Genomic DNA, 22,932 nt, shown 5'->3' on the forward strand with positions numbered 1-22,932 from the left:
ACTTTAACGCTTACATTGCTCTGTAATGTCAATTTACATAAAACTGAATAAGAGCTAGAGTGAAACTCTTCATTTTGGTAAATGTAGCTGAGTAAATAAGTATATTAGTGGCACCAACTTAATCTTAGCATCTAAGAACTACCTATGTGTATATTCTAAAGCTAGCCATACATGGATTGAAATTTGGCTGGTTCAGCAAGCACCGGCTGAATTTCAATCCATCTATGGCCAATCCCGTTCATGAGAAGTCAATCTATTGATTCAGGTGAATCAATTCAGGTTTTGACTGAACGAAAAAACTGAGTAATGTATGGCCAGCTTTAGTAAAGAGTAACTTCCTAGTTTGCTGCTGGAACCTCTTTAAAACCTACATGTCTCGGTATGGAGCACAGGCACCCCTTCTCTGCTCCCTACAATGTTGTGCTCAATACATGGGTAACCAATCCCTTGAACACTACCATGTTATTGGTAAGAGAGATATGCTTAACCCTAGAAAACAGGATCTTTTGGGAGCTCCAAAAGTACACTGGTGAAGTGGGCTGGCACTTGAATTTAGGATGTGGCATCTTCCAATGGCTGCTATACAACTTTGCCTTTATATTTTTAAAAGATGTCAAGGTCCCTAGGAAGTTAAAAAAAACAATAACTTAGTATCCATTAAAAATCAATAATGTATTTTTAAATGCTACTAGTTTAAGAACCTGAATTTTTCTGACTTTTGTATCATAGAAATAAGCTTGGGAGATGAAGGAACAGCAATGGGGGTTGCGTATACATGCAACAAAGAAAATGCTGTTGCTGTTCAAAGAAGGAGTAAGTGAGAGGAGCAGAGTGAGCAGAGGGATAATCTCATCAGTCCCTGATGCTCCTGCATTGTTCGGTCACAGGATGGGGATGGAGAGATGACCTTGTCCTACCGCTTAAAGGAGAAGTACAGCCAAAATTTGCTTGGCTGCACTTTCCTGTGAATTACAGGAGTGTAGTTCATTTTGCACTCCTGTGACCTGTTTTCAGCAGACAACGGGCTGAAGCCCACTGTTGGCTGACATCAGAGAGCCGGTCCGAACTGGGGAAACATCACAACAATAGGGTCAGGATCTTCCCACAACCTTTCCCGCCCTTTTCACAGCACTACAGTGAGCACGGGGGACAGATCAGACAGCGATGGCTGCTCACAGAGCTCTGAGAACTGACCGATTAGCGGTGTTTGATTGCTTGGCTTTCGGTTTTAGAGCTGGCGGGCCAATGCTGCATTCACCTAGGAAAGTATAATTCTTTTTAAAAAGCAATCTCATACTTCTCCTTTAATTGTACTAGTGAAAAGTCAACATTGACTTTTCTAATCAACCAACCTTGCCTTGCTAACGTTGTATTTATTTGTTTACCTGGAGTCTAGTCTTAAAATAAATGTATCTTTTGAGAAATATGGATATCCAGTTGGTGTTTTCCTTCTAAAAATGCTAATTCATTTACTACTTTTGGGTCAATTATGCAGGCTAGGAAAAAGAAAAATAAAAAGTACTTTTCTGCATTTTTGTTCCCTTCTAGAGCCTCCCAGTATTAAAGCAAGAAGATCAACATGACAGTGAGACAACTAGTTTTCCAAAGCCGAAGTCAGCAATGGTACAGTCTTTCCCGACCGGCTTCGTGTTGCATAATACAAAAAGCTAGGTGAAAACCATATGGAAGGGATTTAATCACATCAGGTCAGCTCTCTGAACTAGAATGTTCCTCCAATGGGTTGGATATTAATGAATAAATGATTTAAAACTCTGCTGAGTATACAGTATATTCAAAACAGATATTTCAGTTTTTGGTAGTGCTGGACACCTTAACTAACCACAGGCTTCTTAAGTTTTTGGAAATTCTAGCAGCAAGATCTTTATCTGTTATTATGACTGTCCATCTGCCATCTACTACAAACAAAAGAAAGAAATAATAGTTTCGGGTGGACTGGTTATTAAAGTACAAGCTGCAGTTAATCGCTGTGCATAATTCCTTACACTTGCTCATTGAGTTTATTGTTATAATTTGTTCATGCAGTTCTGTGATCTAATTACTAGGTGACATTAACCTAGCATAAATGAAAGTCTCAGATTAGGGTTTTAGATAACCTTCTGCAATTAAAGGGTTAATGAAATGTAGTCTTGGAGCAGCCTTTCATAATAATAAATCAATATAAGTCACAGAGCAGAGAATGGGATTATATAATTTTATTGAGTTGGCTCAAAATAACCTTAAGACTTTTCAAACTAGGTGACCACTAGATAAAGATTTTGCTCAGGAAACTCATTACGTTGTAGCTACTGAATTGTTATAATGATCAGTCCCTAGTGCCCAAATCAATACAGCAGTACTTCATAAGGAAGTGTTCTGAACAAAATGCAAGGGATCCATTTTCATAATGGAGGCACTTGGTCATTCCCTGGAAATCAGTCAGGCAAGTGGAATACATTTTATATTTCATACTTTTTCAGTTGCATAAGTAACAGGCATACCAAGCACCAAAAATATTATTATACTAATGTATGCATGGCTATGTATTGATATACAGTGCAATGTTAAGTTAAGGCTTACTGTACCTCTAAGCCCTTGTACACACAGTCGGACATTCCAACAACAAAATCCATCGGATTTTGTCCGACGGATTTTGTCCAAAACTTGGGTTGTATACACACGGTCGGACAAAGTTGTCGGAAAATCCGATCGTACGTAACGTGATGACGTTATTACGTTACGTCAGAACTACGTTCAGGCTAGTAGCCAATAGCTAGTAGCCAATAGCTGGTCTAGGAATTTGATCTGAGCATGCGTGGCACTTTGTCCGATCAGAATCCTCTACACACAATCGGACAAAGTCTGATCGGATCATGTTGTCGGAAAGTTTTATAGCCCAGCTCTAAAACTTTGTTCGTTGGATATTCCGACGGAAACAGTCCGATGGAGCCCACACACAGTCGGATTATCCAACAACATGGTCCGATCGGACATTTTCCGTCGGAATGTCCGACCGTGTGTACAAGGGCTAACAGATATTAAAATGGAGCTTCACTCAACAGGGAAAGTTCTCTTTGTTTGCATCCCCCCCTCCACTGCTACATTTGTCACTTTTTGGGGGGGGGGGGACTTCATTCCCCTCGCAGCCTTCTGGGACACATCACAGGAAGCCGAAGGCTTCACTGTTGGTTTCCCTTACTTAAGATGCCGGTGCCTGAATCCAAAGCTAATTGAAGAATCGGCTCGGGTTGAGGACATTGCTAGATTCCTGGACAGGCAAGTGTCCTTATATTAAAAGTCAGCAGCTACAGTATTTGTAGCTACTGACTTTAACTTTTTGGAGGGAGACTGAAGCTCCTCTTTAACCACTTCAGCCCTGGAAGATTTTACCCCCTTCCTGACCAGAGCACTTTTTGCGATTCGGCACTGCGTCACTTTAACTGACAATTGCACAACGTTGCACCTGAACATAATTGACATCCCTTTTTTCCCACAAATAGAGCTTTCCTTTGGTGGTATTTTATAGCCTCTGCGGTTTTTATTTTTTGCGCTATAAACAAAAAAAGCGACAATTTTGAAAAAAACTCTTTTTTACTTTTTGCTATAATAAATATCCCCAGAAAATATATAAAAAATTTTTTTTTTCCCACAGTTTAGGCCGATACGTATTCTTCTACATATTTTTGGTATACAAAAAGAATCGCAATAAGCGTATAGTGATTGGTTTGTGCAAAAGTTCTAACGTCTGCAAAATAGGGGATAGTTTTATGGCTTTTTATTATTCTTTTTTTTTTTTACTAGTAATGGTGGCGATCTGCATTTTTTATCGGGACTGCGACATTATGGTGGACAGGTCGTTCAATTTTGACACATTTTTGGGACCATTGGCATTTTTAAAGCATTGCATTCATTACTGTGAAAATTTCACTGGCAGTGAAGGGGTTAATCACTAGGGGGCAGTGAAGGGGTTAATCACTAGGGGGCAGTGAAGGGGTTAAGTGTGTCCTAGTACGTGTTCTAACTGAAGGGGGATGGGACTGTGCAGGGGAGAGGACAGGTCATCTGTTCATACTCTGTATGAACAGACAATCTGTCTGTTCTCCCCTCAGAGAACCGGAAACTGTTTACACACACAGATCCTGGTTCTTGGTGTGCCCTGAGCGATCGCAGGAGCCCGGCAGTGATCGCGACTGCCAGGCACTCATATCAGATCCGTGGGCGAGCAGGGATGCACGCACCTTCAGCGGCGCACACGCCCCCTAGTGTTCATCTATGGTACCAACGTATCATGATGGCAATTCACGCAGCCGAGCCATGTTGCCGCAGTATAACTGCAGTGGCTGGTCGGCATGCGGTAAAAAAAAGTAAACATTATTTTAGCTCTGTAATCATTAAAGTAGATGTAAACCCTCACATATACCCAGTGAAGTGAACAGCCTCAGATGATACACAGGGATGAAACAAATCTCCTTAAATAACTTTTAAATGTATATCTGCTGTCTACATCTTTATATACTGTTTAGAAAGTGCACATGGTGTTAGGAGATTTTCTCTTCCTGGTTAGCACTGCAGTTAAGCCTGGGCATACAGCCAAGACTGCTGATTGTAGGGAAGGCACACACCCCCTCTAGGGAGAGACTTTTACCTCTGTTTGTTGAATAGTTCAGGGCTATTAATTTATTTATAGCATCCTCCACAACAAGAAAATCAGGCTGCTTTTATCATATGTGACGGAGAACTTGTCAGGAGTTATCAGGCTGATAACATAAGAACAGAGCAGGAGACAGCTACGGGGCATAATGAAGAGCGCTAACAAAACACTACTGATATATGTGCCCAGCTATATGTGCCCAGCTCAAATTTCATGAATCGGGTTTACATCTACTTTAATATTATATTGTTATTGTACGGGGTTTATATAGCACACTTTGTGCAGCGCTTTACAACATGGAGGCAGACAGTACAGTTGCAATACAAATCAATACAGGATGGATCAGAGGGTCCTGCTCGTTTAGAGCTTATAATCTAAAAGGGAGGGTCAAGTGGAAAAAAAGGTAAACACTGTGGGGGACTGATGGAGAAAATGAATGAAAATACAGTTGTTAGGTCTGGATTGGATAGGCTTCTCTGAAGAGAAGGGTTTTCAGGAATCATCTAAAAACGAATAGACTAGGAGATAATCGGACAGATTGGAATAGGGTGTTCCACAAGATTGGAGAGGCTCTGGAGGAGCATGGGAGGAGGTGACGAGGGAGCTGGAGAGCAGGAGGTCTTAAGAGAAACAAAGAGAATGAATATGTTCGTATTTAGAGACTAGATTAGTGACGTAGCTCGGGGCTAATTTGTGGATGGCTTTGTAAGTAGTTGTTGGTATTTTGAATTTAATTTGTTGGGTGAGTGGATGCCAGTGGAGGGATTGACAGAGAGGAGTAGCAGACACAGAGTGATTTCCTAAGGTGGATTAGTCTGGCAGCAGCATTCATGATGGATTGAAAGGGGGATAGACTATGTAGAGTTAAGCCAATGAGAAGGGAGTTGTAGTAGTGGAGATGAGAGATGACCAGGGAGTGAATTAAGAGCTTTGTTGTGTCATTGGTTAGAAAGGGACATATTTTGGAGATGTTGTGGAGGTTGAGGAGGCAAGATTTGGACAGTGATTGGACAAGGGGCTTAAAGGAGAGTTCAGAGTCCGGGACTACAGCTAGGACTCTCTATATATATCAAGTAAATAGAAACAGAATGTTGTGTCATGTCAAATCACCACATACTACAGCAGGCTACTGCCACAGATAGGAGTCCATATTTACTAGTAGCAGGCTGGCCAGGGTTGGGTAGTAGCAGCTCAGGCTGTGTGGTGATGAGGGCCACAGAGGTAACATTTGAAAATTATCTGTTCCTTGATAGTCACTTTGTGGCAGGAGAAGTAGAAGACACTGGGTGACAATGGACAGGATATTCTACAGTAGGAAATAACTGGACTCAAGGTGAGTGAACGTTCAGCAAAAGCGAGAGTCCCATGAACACCGGATCTGGAGTTCACCAGAGCACCCAGCAGAGAGTGATGGGCTTGGTTGTTGACAGGCCCAAGATTGCGGCCTTCTAACTGACCTGAACAGGTGTCTACTGGGCAAGACATGTGTAAAGGCTGACCGCAGGGTAAGCCTGTATTTGTAGGAGGAGTCAGGCTGCATAAAGCCTGCCCTCCTCTGCCTCCTTCTCGTTGGACGTCGGCTCTCATGTGCCTGACGTCACTTGCGGCGGGTCGGAGGAGGACTTTTTGCTGGCGCTCGTGGATGGGGGTGCTTTGGGCCCCGCCGGCTCCGTTTGCGGGCATCTGGGGGGGGGTGAGGCGCCCCCCCCCCCGGCGACTGTCAGCGCGGGGGAGGCTTTTTCCCGCCCGCCTCCTTCTCCGGCTGCCTCAGCTGGATGGGAGGGGGGAGGGAGGTTTCTGTCTCAGGCTTCCCCCGTGTGGTTCTGCCGTAGCGCTTGTCCACTGGGGGGCTTGTCGCCCGCCTACTTCTCCCGCTGTGTCACTGAGTGAGGGGGGGGGGGGGTGCCTGCCTCAGGCTTCCCCCGTGCGGTGCTGCTGGGGGGGGCGGCTCTTGTCTCCACGAGGGAGCCCTTCTCCCGCCCGCCTCCTTCTCTGGCTGCCTTTGCCGTAGGGGAGGGGGGCGGGAGGTTTTCCGGTGTGTTCCCCCACGTGGTGGAGGGAAGAGCCTGACGTGCGCTCATAGCAGACCTCACAGTGTGATAGTAATCTGTTAAGACTGCTATACCTCAATACTAAGGGTGATGTCCATGGTATTTTGATTGCACCTGTTTGAATGGCAGGACTACTTCATTTTCTTCATGGCCCCCCTTCTCCCAGTGTTCCGCTGGGGGGAGGGGGTGAATGCTTCACCTGCCGAGGGGGGTGTTTGTCCGCGGGTGGCTGCGGGGGAGCCGCTTCTCCCATCTGCCACCCTTCTCCCAGTGTTCCGCCGGGGGGAGGGGGAGAATGCTTCATCTGGAGGGGGGGGTTGTCCGCGGGTGGCTGCGGGGGTGATACTTCTGCCGCCCGCCCCCTTCTCCCGGTATTCCGCCGGGGGAGGACGCGTTAGCCTGCTGGGTGGCTGTGGGGGAACCGTTTCTCCCGCCCGCCTCCTTCTCCCTGTGTTCCACCGGGGGGGAGGACTCCCCCCGCCTGGGCTCCGCGTGGCAGTCCCTCCCTGCCTGAGCTCCACGTGGCGTGTACACCCGCCCGCCTGAGCTCCACGTGGCGTGCCCACCCCCCCGCCTGAGCTCCACGTGGCGTGCATACCCCCCCGCCTGAGCTCCACGTGGCGTGGCCACCCCCCCGCCTGAGCTCCACGTGGCGTGGCCACCCCCCCACCTGAGCTCCACGTAGCGTGGCCACCCCCACCGCCTGAGCTCCACGTGGCGTGCCCACCCCCCCGCCTGAGCTCCACGTGGCGTGACCACCCCCCCGCCTGATCTCCACGTGGCGTGCCAACCCCCCCGCCTGAGCTCCACGTGGCGTTCCCCCCCCCGCCTGAGCTCCACGTGGCGTTCCCCCCCCCGCCTGAGCTCCACGTGGCGTTCCCCTCCCCCCGCCTGAGCTCCACGTGGCGTCCCCCCCCGCCTGAGCTCCACGTGGCGTTCTGGTGCATTAATTTTCTCGTGCCATTCATGTTCTCGTGCTATTCACGGTTTTCTCATGCAGGTTTACGTTCTGGTGCATTTTATGGTTTTCCCATGCGATTCGGTCCCATGCGTTTCCGGTCTCAGGCCATTCACGTTTTCATAGCGGTCACGTTCTCAAAGCAGTTACATTTTCATGCATTTGCATCGTCTTGCATTTGCGTTTTCATGCATTCGCATCTTCTTGCAGTTGCGTTTTCTCGAGCAGTTGCGTTTTCTCGAGCAGTTGCAGCTTCTTGCAGTTGCGTTTCTCAGGCAGGTGCGTTTCTCAGGCAGTTGCATCTTCAGGCATTTGCGTTTCTTGCATTTGCGTTTCTTGCATTTGCGTTTTCATGCATTTGCGTTTTCATGCAGTTATGTTTTTGTTTCGTTTTACATTCTCATGCAGTTATGTTCTCGTTTCGTTTTCCGTTCTCATTCGATTTGACGTTCTCATGCTTGTTGGTTTCAAACACGTTTCTTACGGTTCTTGCGCAATTTTGTTTTTCATGCGGTTTGGGTCTCTCATGTGATTTACTTTTCTTATGAAGTTGTTGTTTCTCATACAATTGATGGTTTTCCATGCAATTTTACGGTTTCTCATGCAATTGCGTTTCTCGTGCGTTTCACAGGCAGTTGGCGGTTTTTAAACGATGTACAGTTCTTACGCATTTATGGTTCTCATGAATTTATGGTTCTCAGGCATGTTAAATTTCTCATGCAATTTACGTATCAGATGTAATTTACGTGTCTCACGCAACTTCTTGCGTTTCCCATGTTTCTGACGTTTCCCCATGTTTTATAGCGTTTTCTGACGTATTCCCGTGGTACAGTTGACGGTTCATGCAACTACGGTTTCTCGTGCTTTTTCATGGTTTCTCTCGCTTTCCAGGTTTTTCTCTCGCTTTCCAGGTTTTCTCTCACTTTCCAGGTTTTCTCTCACTTTCCAGGTTTCTCTATCGCTTTCCACGTTTCTCTATCGCGTTTCCAGCGTTTTGCGCTTCATGCGTTTTGCATTTCATGTAGTTATGTCCTCGTTTCGTTTTACGTTCTCATGCACTCATGTCCTCGTTTCGTTTTACGTTCTCCTGCACTCATGTTCTCGTTTCGGTTACATTGGTGTTTCATGAAGTTACGGTTCTTACGCAATTTTGTTTTTCATGCGATTTAGGTCTCTCATGTGATTTACATATGAAGTTGGTGTTTCTCATACATTTGATGGTTTTCCATGCAATTTTACGGTTTCTCATACAATTGCGTTCTTGTGTGTTTTTGCTGGCAGTTGACGGTTTTTGAACGACTTACAGTTCTTACGCTTTTATGGTTTTCATGAATTTATGGTTATCAGTTTTATTTTTATTTTTTCTTCACGTTTCTCATGCAATTCACGTATCGGATGTAATGTTCATGGCTGTTATTTACGTGATGCCACTTCTTGTGTTTCCCTTGTTTCTGACGTTTCCCCATGTTTTTCTAGCATTTTCTGACGTATTTCCATGGTTTTTGACGTATTCACATGTTTCCTTACGTGTTGTCCTGTGTTTCCTTCCGTATTTCCCGTGTGCCGCACGTTTCATGTCTTATGCCTTTCATGTCATTACCCTTGTGTAATTTCATGATTCTCAGGCTTTTTTACGTTCCTCATGCTTGTTAGTGTCGGATGTATTGTACGTGTCTGATGCTGTTTACGTGTCTCATGCATCATCTCCCGTTTCCCACATTTCTTTTGTTTCTCGTGTTTTCTTGCCTTTTCTCGTGTTTCTTACATATTCCTATGCCGCACGTTTCGTGTCTTATGCTTTTCTTTTCTCTTGTGTACCCCCCAGGGTTTTCTCTTGTGTTTTTTATCGTTTTGCGTTTCTTGTGCAACCTGCATTTCCTAGGCAGGTCGTGTTTCTAGCAACCGCGGTTCTTAAGCCGCTCACGGTGATCAGTTCACGCTACTCATGTTTTCGTTCAGTCACGTTTCCTTATTGCAGGTTTCGTTCTTGTCGCAGGTATTTTTTGTCTGATCACGATTCTCTCGCTAGTTGTGTTCCTGATCAGTTGGGTGCCATTCCTCACTATTTATTTTAATTTCCTAGCTGCATCTGGCCAGGAGTTGCCCTGGGGTATGGGAAGTTTGGTTAGTCAGTTTTCACTGATCCACAGTTTCTACTGGCTCAGGGACTTTCGTGGATCACGGGGCCCGGGCCAGTATCTGTAGGCTCGGGTCTCAGAAGCAGGTTCCAGTCACGCACTTTCTTTTCAGTTCCAGTTGTGGTAGATTGGTTTACATTTGGTTGGCACTGCAGCCTTGATCATTGGGTTTTGTTTTAAATTCCAGGAAGGCCCATGACACTGCTTGGCATGTTTCCAGGTTAGGTTTCCAGTCCTGATGGTGAAACATCTAGTTCCTTTTTTGCTTTTCTGTTTTGTTTTAGTTTCCTTTTTTTTTGCCTCCTCCAGCTGGTATCAGCCTTCAGCACTTTCTGGGCGTATCCAGTTAAGTCCCAGCATTTCATGCTGAATGATGTGTCAGGTTGTTTTATTTTCTGCTTTTCCGTTTGTAGCCATCCAGGTCTCCAGCTGTGGGGACTCCCTGCTGTGCTTATCTGACTTTCCATTGTGGGTTTCATTTCATGACGTTCACGTACTCTCAGGTTTATCTTGCGTTGGTCGCTGGGTTGGGCTCAAGGGGGTGCTAGAGCTGGCCTTGTGGTTCCTGAAGCCAGGGGAGGGGCTACTGCCTTTCTTAGCGTTTCCTTCTCTGCGGCAAAGGCATAACTCATTTGCCGCCGCTCCAGGTTAGACGTTATTCACTGGGTCATCTGGTTGTTGAGCTTTCTTCCTACTGTGTTATTTTTTGCCCCCTTTTAGGCATACTGACCACGTGACCTTTGGCACACTTCAGGTCTTTGTTTCCTTGTTGCTCTTTGTTCCTTTCCTCACCATCCACAGAGTGACTCTGAGTACAAGTGTAAAGGCTGACCGCAGGGTAAGTCTGTATTTGTAGGAGGAGTCAGGCTGCATAAAACCTGCCCTCCTCTGGCTCCTTCTCGTTGGACGTCGACTCTCGTGTCCCACCCACCCATTCCCTTTTTCTTTTAATTTCATTCTTTACATTTCATACTTGGGTATGCCCCCTTTTAGGCATACTGACCACGTGACCTTTGGCACACTTCAGGTCTTTGTTTCCTTGTTGCTCTTTGTTCCTTTCCTCACCATCCACAGAGTGACTCTGAGTACAAATAAGAAGTTTGAAGAATTTGGGATCTTTGAGGTCCTGCGATTACACAGACACAGGAGCACAAGCACATAACACCAACACAAGAGTATTTTCTAGCACTGGGGTGCTGAGAACACAGGAACAGAGGTGAAAGTCTCTTGTATCACTGCCATGCTTTTGCAGAACTGAGGAGGAGCACTCAATGCAGAAAAGCTGAGGTTTCACTTGAAGTGCACAGATCACACAGGTTCAATTCTGGAATCTCTCTTGGAATACACAGTGCTCACAGGTGCTGGAATACTGAAAATTCTCTAGGAATACATAAGGGTCACAGAAGATGGAATGCTGAAAGCTTTCTTGGAATACACAGGCACAGGAATTGTGGAAGCTTCAAGGGAACATGAGGATTTACATGGACAAGAAAAAACTCTAGGGACACAGGGGGCTTAGCAGCTAGCATACATTGTTCAAAGGCCCAAAAAGGTTCAAAATGTTTAGGACAACATCTGGCAACAAAATGTCTGTGCTGCCAGTGGATTCTGAATAGCTTCACTCTGAACAGAAGAAAAGAGTTGGCACTGGTGCAAAGCACAGGTGAGTGTAACATTACCCATTCTTTTATGTGGTATACCCACTCACAGAGATCCAGGTTTCAACAGGATACAAAGATGTAATCACCTTACCATGAAAAGAATTGATACATCTGAAGTTGGGACCAAGGTTATTTCACATAAAGCCCCTACAATCAATCTTTTACTGTTAGGAATTTTCAGGTGTGGAGGCATATGGAGTCTCTAGCCAACCGGGTTGATTCCTGTGGAGCTAAAGTAATCATGGCCAATTTATCATGGGGCAAACTTCAAAGAAGGGATCTTGAGACAGATATTCCTCATAGCCAGGCAAACCTTGTTTCCAGTTTGCCTTTCACCAATGCCAGTTAGCAAATGTTTTGTGCTTAGTGCCTGCCTGATTGCACAAGTTGGTTCTGGATTTTGAATCAGTTCTGGTTCATGTTTTTCTTCAAAGTATTCAGACCAGAATATCAGCAGCATATGACATGGGTGTTTGTCATAAATAGTGTAAAATGGAGAATCTTGGGCACTGGCACTGTAGCGATTTTTGTGGACAAACTGAGCCCAAGGCAGAAGAGCAACCCAGTTGTCCTGGTGGGCAGACATGATGACTCCAATGAATTTCTCAGGTGACTGGTTAGTTATCTTATATATTGGATTACTGATGGTAGACTAAAAGGAACTGTAGGGATACATCCAAGGATTTACAAAGATCCCTCCAGAAATGTGAGGTAAATTTGAGCCGTGAACAGATACTATACTAGTTGGCATACTATAGAGCCAGAGGATCTCTTGAATGAAGATGAGAACCAAGGCTGCTGCCAAAGACAGTAACATAAGAGGTATGAATTGTTCCATTTTTGAAAAACTATAATTGCAACTATAGTATAACTCTTGAATGAAGGGAGATCCATGATAAACTCCATGGCCTAATGGCACTAGAGTTCCTAGGGAATAGGCAAAGGGAAGAGCGGACCAACTGGTTCTTGGATAAGGGACACAGTTTTGGCCCACACTGGACAGGCTTTTACGTAATCCTCCACATCTTTGTAAAGGCCTGGCCACCAGTATAGATAAGAAAGAAACACGTGTCTGTGGATGCCAGGATGTCCCCCCAGGAGAATAAAAATAGAAGAGACCCATCTTTCACATAAAAGTCCTCAACATCAATGGAGAAGGGCTTGGAAATGTTTGTCTTAGATGGAATAGATATGGGAGTTTTTCACCCACTGTGAGAATTGTTTTAGGAAATGTCTCTTCTGGCAACAGCAGATATGGAAGCCCAGAGACAGGCATTTGATTCTTTCCTCAAGGAATATGTGAGCAGCCAAATTGCATATGCAATTGCAAATGCAATATTAGGGTGGTAGAGCAGAGATCTCAGGCGACAAGTACAAAGATGTTGCTGCTGCAAGCCATCAGTCTCCCTCTGCTTTAAAAATTCATATTAGCTTAGCAGCCCGTCAAAGCTCCATGCTCTGTGCATACAGCGTAGCCGCACTGATGACTTCATCTCAAGATATAATTTTTCAATCCAATGCAGCAAAAACTGTCCTTTCTCTTCAGTGAGAGCTGTAAGGTCTGCAGAGTGCAGAGACTTGAACCACTAGGTGGTTCAAGTAAATGCTGGAAGATAAGAGCCAAGCGTGGAGTGAAGGTCTTACATTGGCCGGCTCTCTCTCAGGCATGTTCTTGAAAACGGATATTAATCTGTACAGCTAGTGAGACAAGGTCAACAAGCTCGACCAGGCAATCTTGATGCAATCCACCAAACTTTGCATAAATATGACAATGTGGGCTTTATTGTTCCAGGACAGCTGTGCTGTGGGAGTACAATTATCTAAAAATATGGGCTGCAAAGGTACCATATATGTATTTTCCTAATAGCATTCGAAATTGAGAGACTTTAAAGAAACCACACAGAACAATATATTAGACATGTGCAGTTAATTTTTTTTTCCGAATTCAAATTCAGACTAATTTAAATTTTTCGGAAATTTGGATGTATTTAAATTTCTGAATTACAATAGTACCAAATTTAAATGAATCCGAAATAAAAAAATTCAGACGATATTAGATTTCAAATAGATTTGGATGGTTTCAAATTTGAATTCAAATAGTTTTCCAAATTTACAAAGAGAATAAAATAGAATAGAAAATAAAGGAATGGAATAGAAAAAAATAGAAAAGAATATAACAGAGAATAAAAGAATATAATATAATAGTAAAATAGTAAAACAGAAAAAAATAGAAAATCAACGTACTTTAAAATAACAGACAGAAATTCTTACATACCTGTAGATAGCTGCCACTATGACTCATAGCTCAGATCGGTTCCTACGAGTCAATATATGTAACTCAGCCATAAGTACTGAGCCTGAGGAATTTCTGGTGCAGGCTGATATTTTAGCTAAGAGATTTGTGGAAAAGGCTTATACCATCGAGGCATTGAGGGCAACTCTTAATCAATTTGTCTTAATGCCCATTTGTCTTAATGACCTGCTTAAAGAAAAATCCATGTAAGAGAACAAAGTTACTTCCCCTATAGTTCCCTTTATACCACCTTCTCTGTGCAGCATAAGCATATTAAACAATAGATTTCTAAGCATTGGCACATTTTGGTAATGATCGGGTGCTCAATACTGTCCTGCCCACTAAACCTAAAGTGATGTACAAGGGTGCCCCCCCCCCCCCCCCCAAGAGATAGCTTAGCTCCCAATATATTTAACCCTCCTACAATTAAAAGGAGTTTCTTCCAAAATCTTACAGGTTTTATGTAAAAGGTGTCAAGCTATTTTAGTGGGTGCTCACATAGGAGAACTGAAAGATTTAGCTCCACTAGTACTTCAGCAGAATTTACAATTAGACCCTTTATTACATGTTCTACTGTAGGTGTGGTCTATCTTCTTCAGTGCCCATGTGGGTTACAGTATTACGCAGGACCAAACGCCCCCTACAAGTTCGACTCAATGAACATATTACTAACATTAAAATAGAGTTTAAGAATCACTCTGCACCAAAACATTATTTGATTGCTCACAACAAAGACCCCTCTAAGACCATCTTTTTGAGGATAGATAAGTATAGTCCCCATTGAAGGGGTAGTTCCATGGTGAGGGAAATTTACAAACTAGAAATGTTGTGGATTCATAGATTGAAGTGTGTGTTCCTTATGGATTAAATGTAGACGTTGATGTTAACTCCTTTATTGATAATTCTTGATTTCAGATAATGTAAACGTAATCTGAGTCCTGGGTGGCAGCCTAATTAGACGTTTAACACTGAATTCAATTGCTACATGAAGAGGGATTCACTGGCTTAGTACATCATATTTATTTAGGATTTCTTTATATTTATGGCCAGTTGCCGTACTTTGTTCGACTGCTGGGGGTCACTGCTGAGTACACTCATTGTTTCTCTGCTGTGATCTTTTTGTCTTGTTCCTGTTGGGTATATTACATGTGTACATATCTGGTTATATAATCATATATGTATTGTTAGGGACTTTTTTACTTTTTAGCTTAGCTGGGAGTGCCATTGTCCTTAATTACAGTTAATCTGATTTGGGATATAAGTGGTTAATGCCTCAATTGTTTACCATTTATTAGTTGGTTCCCTAGTTCCTTTCAGTTTGACAGATGGAGGTTACTGTTGAGTTACAATATTTGGGTCCCTGGGTCAATCAAATGTGATAAGGTTGTGGGGAGGGATTGCCTGTCGCATGTAAGCCAGTAAACAACAGCAATTGGGCTGGCCCAATATAGTTACCCCATGCCTTAGGTTTTGGATGCGCATAATTTGCCATATTGGGTCGGAATGGGTGCTAGGGAGGGCTCCTTTTGGAGGCATGAACTGGTGTCATACTTATTCATAAATACTGGCAGGGTTCCTAGTTCCGAAAGGGCGGACTTTTTTGCCAGCCGCCCACATGGTTTGTATTTAAGCTGTGAGTCAGCACACTGCTCGTGCCCCAGGACATCATCTATTGACAAAACACATCAGAAGGAGGGATGTGTTGACGTCACTGTGATGTTTTATCCCTGAGCGACGGTTGGTTTATACAAGCCAGCTGGCTTTTTATCTTTGCCTACCTTTCTGCATCTTGCTGTAAGTGAACATTATTGGGTACTGAAATGTGTTGATGTTTCTGTGTACTCAGTGAACTCGGTGTACTCTCCTTCAATGATCAGACTCCCCCACTGCACAGCCATTCACTGGAAAGTTCAGTGTGCTGCTGCTTCTCCTCCCCCAGCTGTTATGCAGCTGAGAACAGAGGGAATGTAATCACTTATAAAAAAGGGAAAATGGTATTTATAATGTATTTTTTATATCTATACAAAAATGTTTTGCCTTTCATTTCTATTTCAAACTGAATGGGTTGTTTTACAAGGTGATCGTTTTCACTTATGTCAAGTATATTGTTCCCATTGCAACATGTTGCTCAGACACTTTTGATAATAAACTTGTATTACCTTTGTTGGTACATGAGAAGTGGGATGCAAGTGGTGATGACCTGTGTCTGAGTTTTGTGACTTTATAAAAATAAAAACAATTCATCACATGGAACACAGTAAAATTACAAAATATGATTTGTGCAGTTGAAAGTTGACAGCTGGATTTTAGGTTCCATCACTTCATCCCTCCAGAGTGCAACAGAGAATTTCCACATGGAATATTTTGATGTCCATGAAAGAGAGAATCCTTGGAGGTTTATTTTAAAAATAATATTACTGCCAGAATTTAGCATTGGCAATAACTAACCTGGACTTAATAAAGAAGTTAACTGGATGGGTTTGCTTAAACCTGAAGAGAAACTCGGGTTTTGTGATTGCTCTGTAAAGTGGATATCATCTGAAAATATGCATTGAACACAGTGCCTATTCAAATCAAACATTATTACTACAGAATCTCTGCCTTCGGGTGTTACTAAAACCAGCACCCAGCATTCACCATATCTGGTCTCCCACAGTACACAGAACATGAACAATTATTTTTGTAAATAGAAAACTGCTAAATACCTTTTCTCATCAGTAGTTAGATTAGTCTTGCGACTTCTATTAGTGTCTGGTTAAAGCTTGTATGAGGAGTATTCCTTCTCCCCTGACTGTCCTATGAGGCTGCAGGGACATTGACACCCACCACTCCATAGAGGAGACTAGAGGGTCCAATAAAGTCCACCTGACCTGATCAGTCTGCCCATGTGAAAGGGCCCTTAGTATTTGCTGTTTGATTGTAGCCACCTGAGCTTTGATTATGTTTTTTGTGTTCATTGGGTTTCTCCCAGCCCAAGGACATGGTTTGCTTCTGCCTGTTTCTGGGGTGTATATACTTGTTTATTCTGCCTTGGCCAACCAGGATTTATGCCAGGGACGTAAGTTAGGGAAGCATAAATATGTGGAGAGATATTCTAGAAAGATGTTTTCCCTAGTAGGGATGTCCTTGCCTTGCCTCCCAGGTCTGTTGCCTGGTAAGGGTATAGCTCCAGAGAGGTCCTATCTTTGCCTTCCATTCTCTTTGTCTTGGGAGAAAGCAGAATCTGAAGAAAAGTCCTGTGCAGATAGTTGGCTGTCTGGGCTTAAGGTCCACAACTGACCTGTGAGAGAGATCTGAAGTAATCGTTATCTAACCTGCTCTGTGGCAGAGGCTTAAGATACCTAAGGGTAGTCATGTCAGGGCTACAGAGTGTGCATTAACCTATCACAGAGGTCATAAACAATTCCAAAGACCGAGTAGTCTATTGTTCAGAGAGATCTTTTTCTGCTCTTTTTATCTGTACCCCTAGCCTAGTTGAGCCAATAAATTGCAAGAACAGGATTGAACATACTGAAGTCTGACTGTCACCACTGGTGTGAAAGGGAAAATCTGGGTGCAGCTACAGGGCATGTCACCATTAGGGAAAGCAGGAGAGCCAGTTAAAATCCAGCAGCTACGTCTGGTGTCATTGCTACAGTACTGTTAGTATGTGATGGCAATGAAATATAAGAGACTGGTCTACAAAGGCTACAGCTACTTCTCCACACACAATATATATTTTATACACACACACACACACACACACACACACACACACACATATATATATATATATTGTAGACATGTCACTGGAGAAGTGATCGAGGGGGTGTACATCTCACCTAGGTTGTGACATAGTGTGAGATGGTAAATCCAGGATGGATCAGTTTCTCAGCAGCGATATGCTGTTGAGTGGTTAAGTAATTTTGCCGGGCCTGGGTTTATATGGAATGGCAGGTAGGTTTGGTAGAGGGACCTGTCATTCCACATCCCCCGATCCAGTTCTGGGTTTGGGATCAGGTGAGCTTTGATCCTAATTAGCCTGGGAAGGTAAAGGCTCTGCAAGGCCTGCAGGTGATTGCTCCCAGCCAGGGAATGAACAGCCTGTATGTTGAAGGAAGCTGCAAGCACAGACACTGCTGGAGCTAAAACCCACCCTGCGATATCCAGACGAAAAGACGCTGTCTTTATAAATGTCAGATAGGTGAGAAGAACCTGTTAGTAAGCGCCCAGCCGGGCTAGGTCTTTTGTTTATTTTGTTGTACTTAGAAAGCACGGTGTTGCTGTATGTTTTGTTTGCTGGACTGTTTGTACCACGAATAAACGCCAAGATCTGCTTCATATATTCCAAGTCTGCTGTGAACTGTGTCCAAACACACCCTACCCCGGGAAGATCCCTTACAATTGGTGTTCGAATGCGGGCAACAGACGGTTGCTAGGGGCAACGGTGTGGACAGACTTGGCTACAGCTGCTTATGTCCTGGGTGAAAGCTGCATCTAAACTCCAAGAACAGTCCAGCAACATGGAGGAGATGCTGAAGCAGTTTATGCAAGTGAGTTTGCAACAACAGCAGGCTCAGACAGAGGCCAATAGACGACATGAACAGTCCATGGCTGAACAACAGCAGATGATGGCTGCACAACAGCAGGCTCAGACAGAGGCCAATAAACGACATGAACAGTCCATGGCTGCACAACAGCAGATGATGGCTGCACAACAACAACTTCTCGAGCACCTGATAGCAAATCGAGAGGCGCCTGTGGTTGCTAATCCACCCACAGTGGAGGGAGCCGCTCCAGAAATTTTTTTTGGGAGAAGGACTGTGCAGAAAGCGCTGCAAAAGATGACTGCTGAGGACGATGTTGAGGCCTTTCTAACAATATTTGAGCGCGTGGCTGAGCGAGAGAAGTTACCAGCCGCTGAATGGGCAGAGGTAATTGCGCCCTATTTAACAGGTGAACCTCAAAAGGCCTACTATGACCTCAGTGAGCAAGAGGTCAAGGACTATACTCGGCTAAAAGCGGAGATACTTGCCCGACTAGGAGTTACTACTGCGGTCCGTGCCCGGAGGGTACGCAACTGGAGCTACAGTCTGGACCAATCAGCGAGGTCCCAGATGTATGACCTAATTCATTTGGCAAGAAAGTGGTTGGAGCCAGACACTTCTACTCCTGCACAAATCCTAGAGAAGGTCGTGATGGATCGCTACCTCCGAGCACTTCCTACTGACCTGCAACGCTGGGTGGGACAAGGTGATCCTAAGGATGCAAACGAACTTGTCAACCTTGTGGAGAGGTTCCAGGCGACTGAGGACTACCTCCGTGATGTTCCTGCAGCATCTTCACCTCCCCGGAGCGCCAGACCTGTGCCGTCAGCTGGTAAGAGACTTCCATCTATTGGGGGAGTGTGGAGGGCTGCTGATGGAGGGATAAGGGCTCAAGTGGTGTCTCAGGGACAAAAGACTGGTGATGGTCCCGGGTGGCTAAGGGGCTCTAAAAAGGACTCCTTGCCAAGGAGACCAGCCCCTATCCAGTGTTGGAGATGCCATGAGGCGGGACACGTGTCTGCCCATTGCCCTCTTACCTCTGAACCCATGGAATGTGACGCTAGCCGGCGCCAGTCGCTATTTGCGGAACCATCTTGTGCTGCAGTTCCTGGACTAGAGACTGAACCGCAAATCTGCAACATCACAATCAATGACTTTCCTGTTAAAGCGTTAATGGACTCAGGAAGCCTCGTAACCTTGGTGCATGCTAGCCTGGTGGCTGGGGACTTAGAGCCTAACAAGCATATGAGTGTTGTGTGCATACATGGTGATACAAAAGTGTACCCTATAGTGCGGGCTAAAGTCGGGACTAAACAAGGCACCGTACAATATGAAGTGGGTGTGGTTAAAAACCTCATGCATGATGTAATATTGGGCCGCGATTTTCCGTTATTCTGGGCTCTCTGGGAAAAAAGAGAAATCCCCAAAAGGAGTGAGGATACCTCTAAGGAGGTTGCCTTGTCCGCTGTGAATGATAAAAGTATGCAGGATGAAAATGATTGTTTTCCTTTGCAGGTCCTGGTTGGGGAGGAGGATCCTCCCACTGAGCAAAATATACTAGACTTAGAGGTGTCTAGGGATAATTTTGGGGCTGCACAATTACAGGACCCCACTCTCAAAAATGCGAGAGAGCAGGTTACTGTTATGAATGGGGTACCTCAGGAACCAGATGCTGAAAAAAGATTTCCACATTTTTCGGTGACTAATGATCTTTTCTATAGAGTCAATAAGATTAAGGATGAGATTGTGGAACAGCTTCTGGTACCTAAGCCGTACCGGCGTCAGGTGCTTGACATGGCTCATAACCATGTTCTTGGGGGACACTTGGGGACTGACAAAACGAGAGAGAGGGTTCTCCAGAGATTTTTTTGGCCGGCCATATATGATGACATTAAAAAATACTGTGAGTCGTGCCCCACATGTCAGGTTAGTGCCCCAGTGTCACATTTTCGCAGTCCTTTGGTTTCGCTCCCTATTATAGAGGTGCCTTTTGAGCGTATTGCCATGGATTTAGTGGGTCCCATTGTAAAGTCAGCTAGAAGACACCAGTATATTTTGGTAGTCATGGATTATGCGACCCGCTATCCTGAGGCTGTACCCTTAAGAAACACTGCATCTAAAACAATTGCACGTGAGTTGTTTTATATGTTCTCTAGGACTGGGATCCCCAAAGAAATCCTAACTGACCAAGGTACGCCATTTATGTCGAAAGTAATGAAGGAGTTATGCAAACTATTTAAAATCTCACACATCCGTACCTCTGTGTACCACCCCCAGACGGACGGATTGGTGGAGAGATTTAATAAAACTTTGAAACATATGTTGAAGAAAGTGGTGGAAAAAGATGGTCGTGACTGGGATCATTTATTACCCTACCTCATGTTTGCTATTAGGGAAGTGCCCCAAGCGTCCACCGGGTTCTCACCATTCGAGTTGGTCTATGGTCGTCACCCTAGGGGTCTACTGGACATCGCAAAAGAGACATGGGAGAATGAGTCCACCCCATACAAGAGTGTTATTGAACATGTAGCACAAATGCAGGACCGTATAGCCACTGTAATGCCCCTCGTAAGGGAACACCTCCAGAGGGCTCAAGAGGCCCAAAGTAGGATTTACAACCGGTCCGCAAGAATCAGGACATTCAACCCAGGCGATAGGGTCCTTATACTAGTCCCCACTGTTGAGAGTAAATTCTTGGCGAAGTGGCAAGGTCCTTATGAAATTGTTGAAAAGATCAGTGAGGTGAACTACAAGGTGCACCAACCAGGTAGAAGGAAGCCTTTCCAAGTTTATCACATAAACTTGATCAAGCCCTGGAAAGACAGGGAATCCTTGGTGGCGACAAATACTGTTAATAATTTGTCACAACCAATCCCTCCAGTCAAGGTAGGTGATACTCTATCAGTGTCACAGAAACAGGAGGCTCAGGAATTTCTACAGAAAAACAAAAACAAGTTCTCTGACCTCCCAGGGCGTACACACCTCATCCATCATCACATTGAAACTGAGCCTAGAAGCAGAGTAAACCTTAAGCCCTATAGGATACCGGAGGCACGTAGGGAAGCCGTATCTGCCGAGGTAAAACGTATGCTTGCTCTGGGGGTAATTGAGGTGTCCCAGAGTGAATGGTCCAGCCCAATTGTGCTAATCCCAAAGCCCAATGGAACTTGGAGGTTCTGTAACGATTTCAGAAAGTTGAATGAGATCTCCAAGTTCGATGCGTATCCTATGCCCAGGGTAGATGAGTTAATTGAGAAGTTGGGTAACGCCAGGTACATAACCACCCTCGATCTCACAAAGGGCTACTGGCAGATTCCACTGTCTGCTGAGGCTAAAGAGAAAACGGCATTCTCTACCCCTGATGGACTATTCCAGTATGTAGTGATGCCATTCGGGTTACATGGAGCGCCTGCAACCTTCCAGAGGTTGATGGACTTAATTCTGCGACCACATCGTGATTACTCAGCTGCCTACCTCGATGATGTGGTCATTTTTAGCCCTGATTGGGAAAGTCACCTCTGTAAGGTACAGGCCGTGTTGGATGCCATAAGTGATGCGGGGTTGACCATAAATGCCGAGAAGGCTTTCCAAAGCCTTAAGTCTGCCTTGTGCCAACCACCTGTGTTAATCACCCCCGATTTCAGGCGAGAATTTCTGGTCCAGACAGATGCCTCTAACACAGGCTTAGGTGCAGTACTCTCACAAGTAGTGAATGGTGAGGAGCATCCAGTGACGTACTTGAGTAGGAAACTAACCCCGGCCGAGAAAAATTATGCCATTGTGGAGCGAGAATGTTTGGCAGTAAAGTGGGCTCTAGAAGCTTTAAAGTATTACTTGCTAGGCAGGAAATTCAAGTTGGTGACAGACCATGCCCCCCTAACATGGATGAAGTTAAACAAGGAGAGAAATGCAAGAGTGACTAGATGGTTTCTGTCCCTACAAAACTTTAATTTCACTGTGGAACACAGGCCAGGGAAATTACAGGCAAATGCTGATGCATTGTCGAGGGTAAGTTGTCTGTGGGGACAAAAGGCTCAGCCCTCCGGTCTGAAAAAGAGGGGGGGGATATGTAGACATGTCACTGGAGAAGTGATCGAGGGGGTGTACATCTCACCTAGGTTGCGACATAGTGTGAGATGGTAAATCCAGGATGGATCAGTTTCTCAGCAGCGATATGCTGTTGAGTGGTTAAGTAATTTTGCCGGGCCTGGGTTTATATGGAATGGCAGGTAGGTTTGGTAGAGGGACCTGTCATTCCACATCCCCCGATCCAGTTCTGGGTTTGGGATCAGGTGAGCTTTGATCCTAATTAGCCTGGGAAGGTAAAGGCTCTGCAAGGCCTGCAGGTGATTGCTCCCAGCCAGGGAATGAACAGCCTGTATGTTGAAGGAAGCTGCAAGCACAGACACTGCTGGAGCTAAAACCCACCCTGCGATATCCAGACGAAAAGACGCTGTCTTTATAAATGTCAGATAGGTGAGAAGAACCTGTTAGTAAGCGCCCAGCCGGGCTAGGTCTTTTGTTTATTTTGTTGTACTTAGAAAGCACGGTGTTGCTGTATGTTTTGTTTGCTGGACTGTTTGTACCACGAATAAACGCCAAGATCTGCTTCATATATTCCAAGTCTGCTGTGAACTGTGTCCAAACACACCCTACC

This window comes from Lithobates pipiens, unplaced genomic scaffold (assembly GCF_037356315.1).
Source record: "Lithobates pipiens isolate NorthernLeopardFrog02 unplaced genomic scaffold, aLitPip1_a1.2 Scaffold_16, whole genome shotgun sequence".
NCBI lineage: Eukaryota > Metazoa > Chordata > Amphibia > Anura > Ranidae > Lithobates > Lithobates pipiens.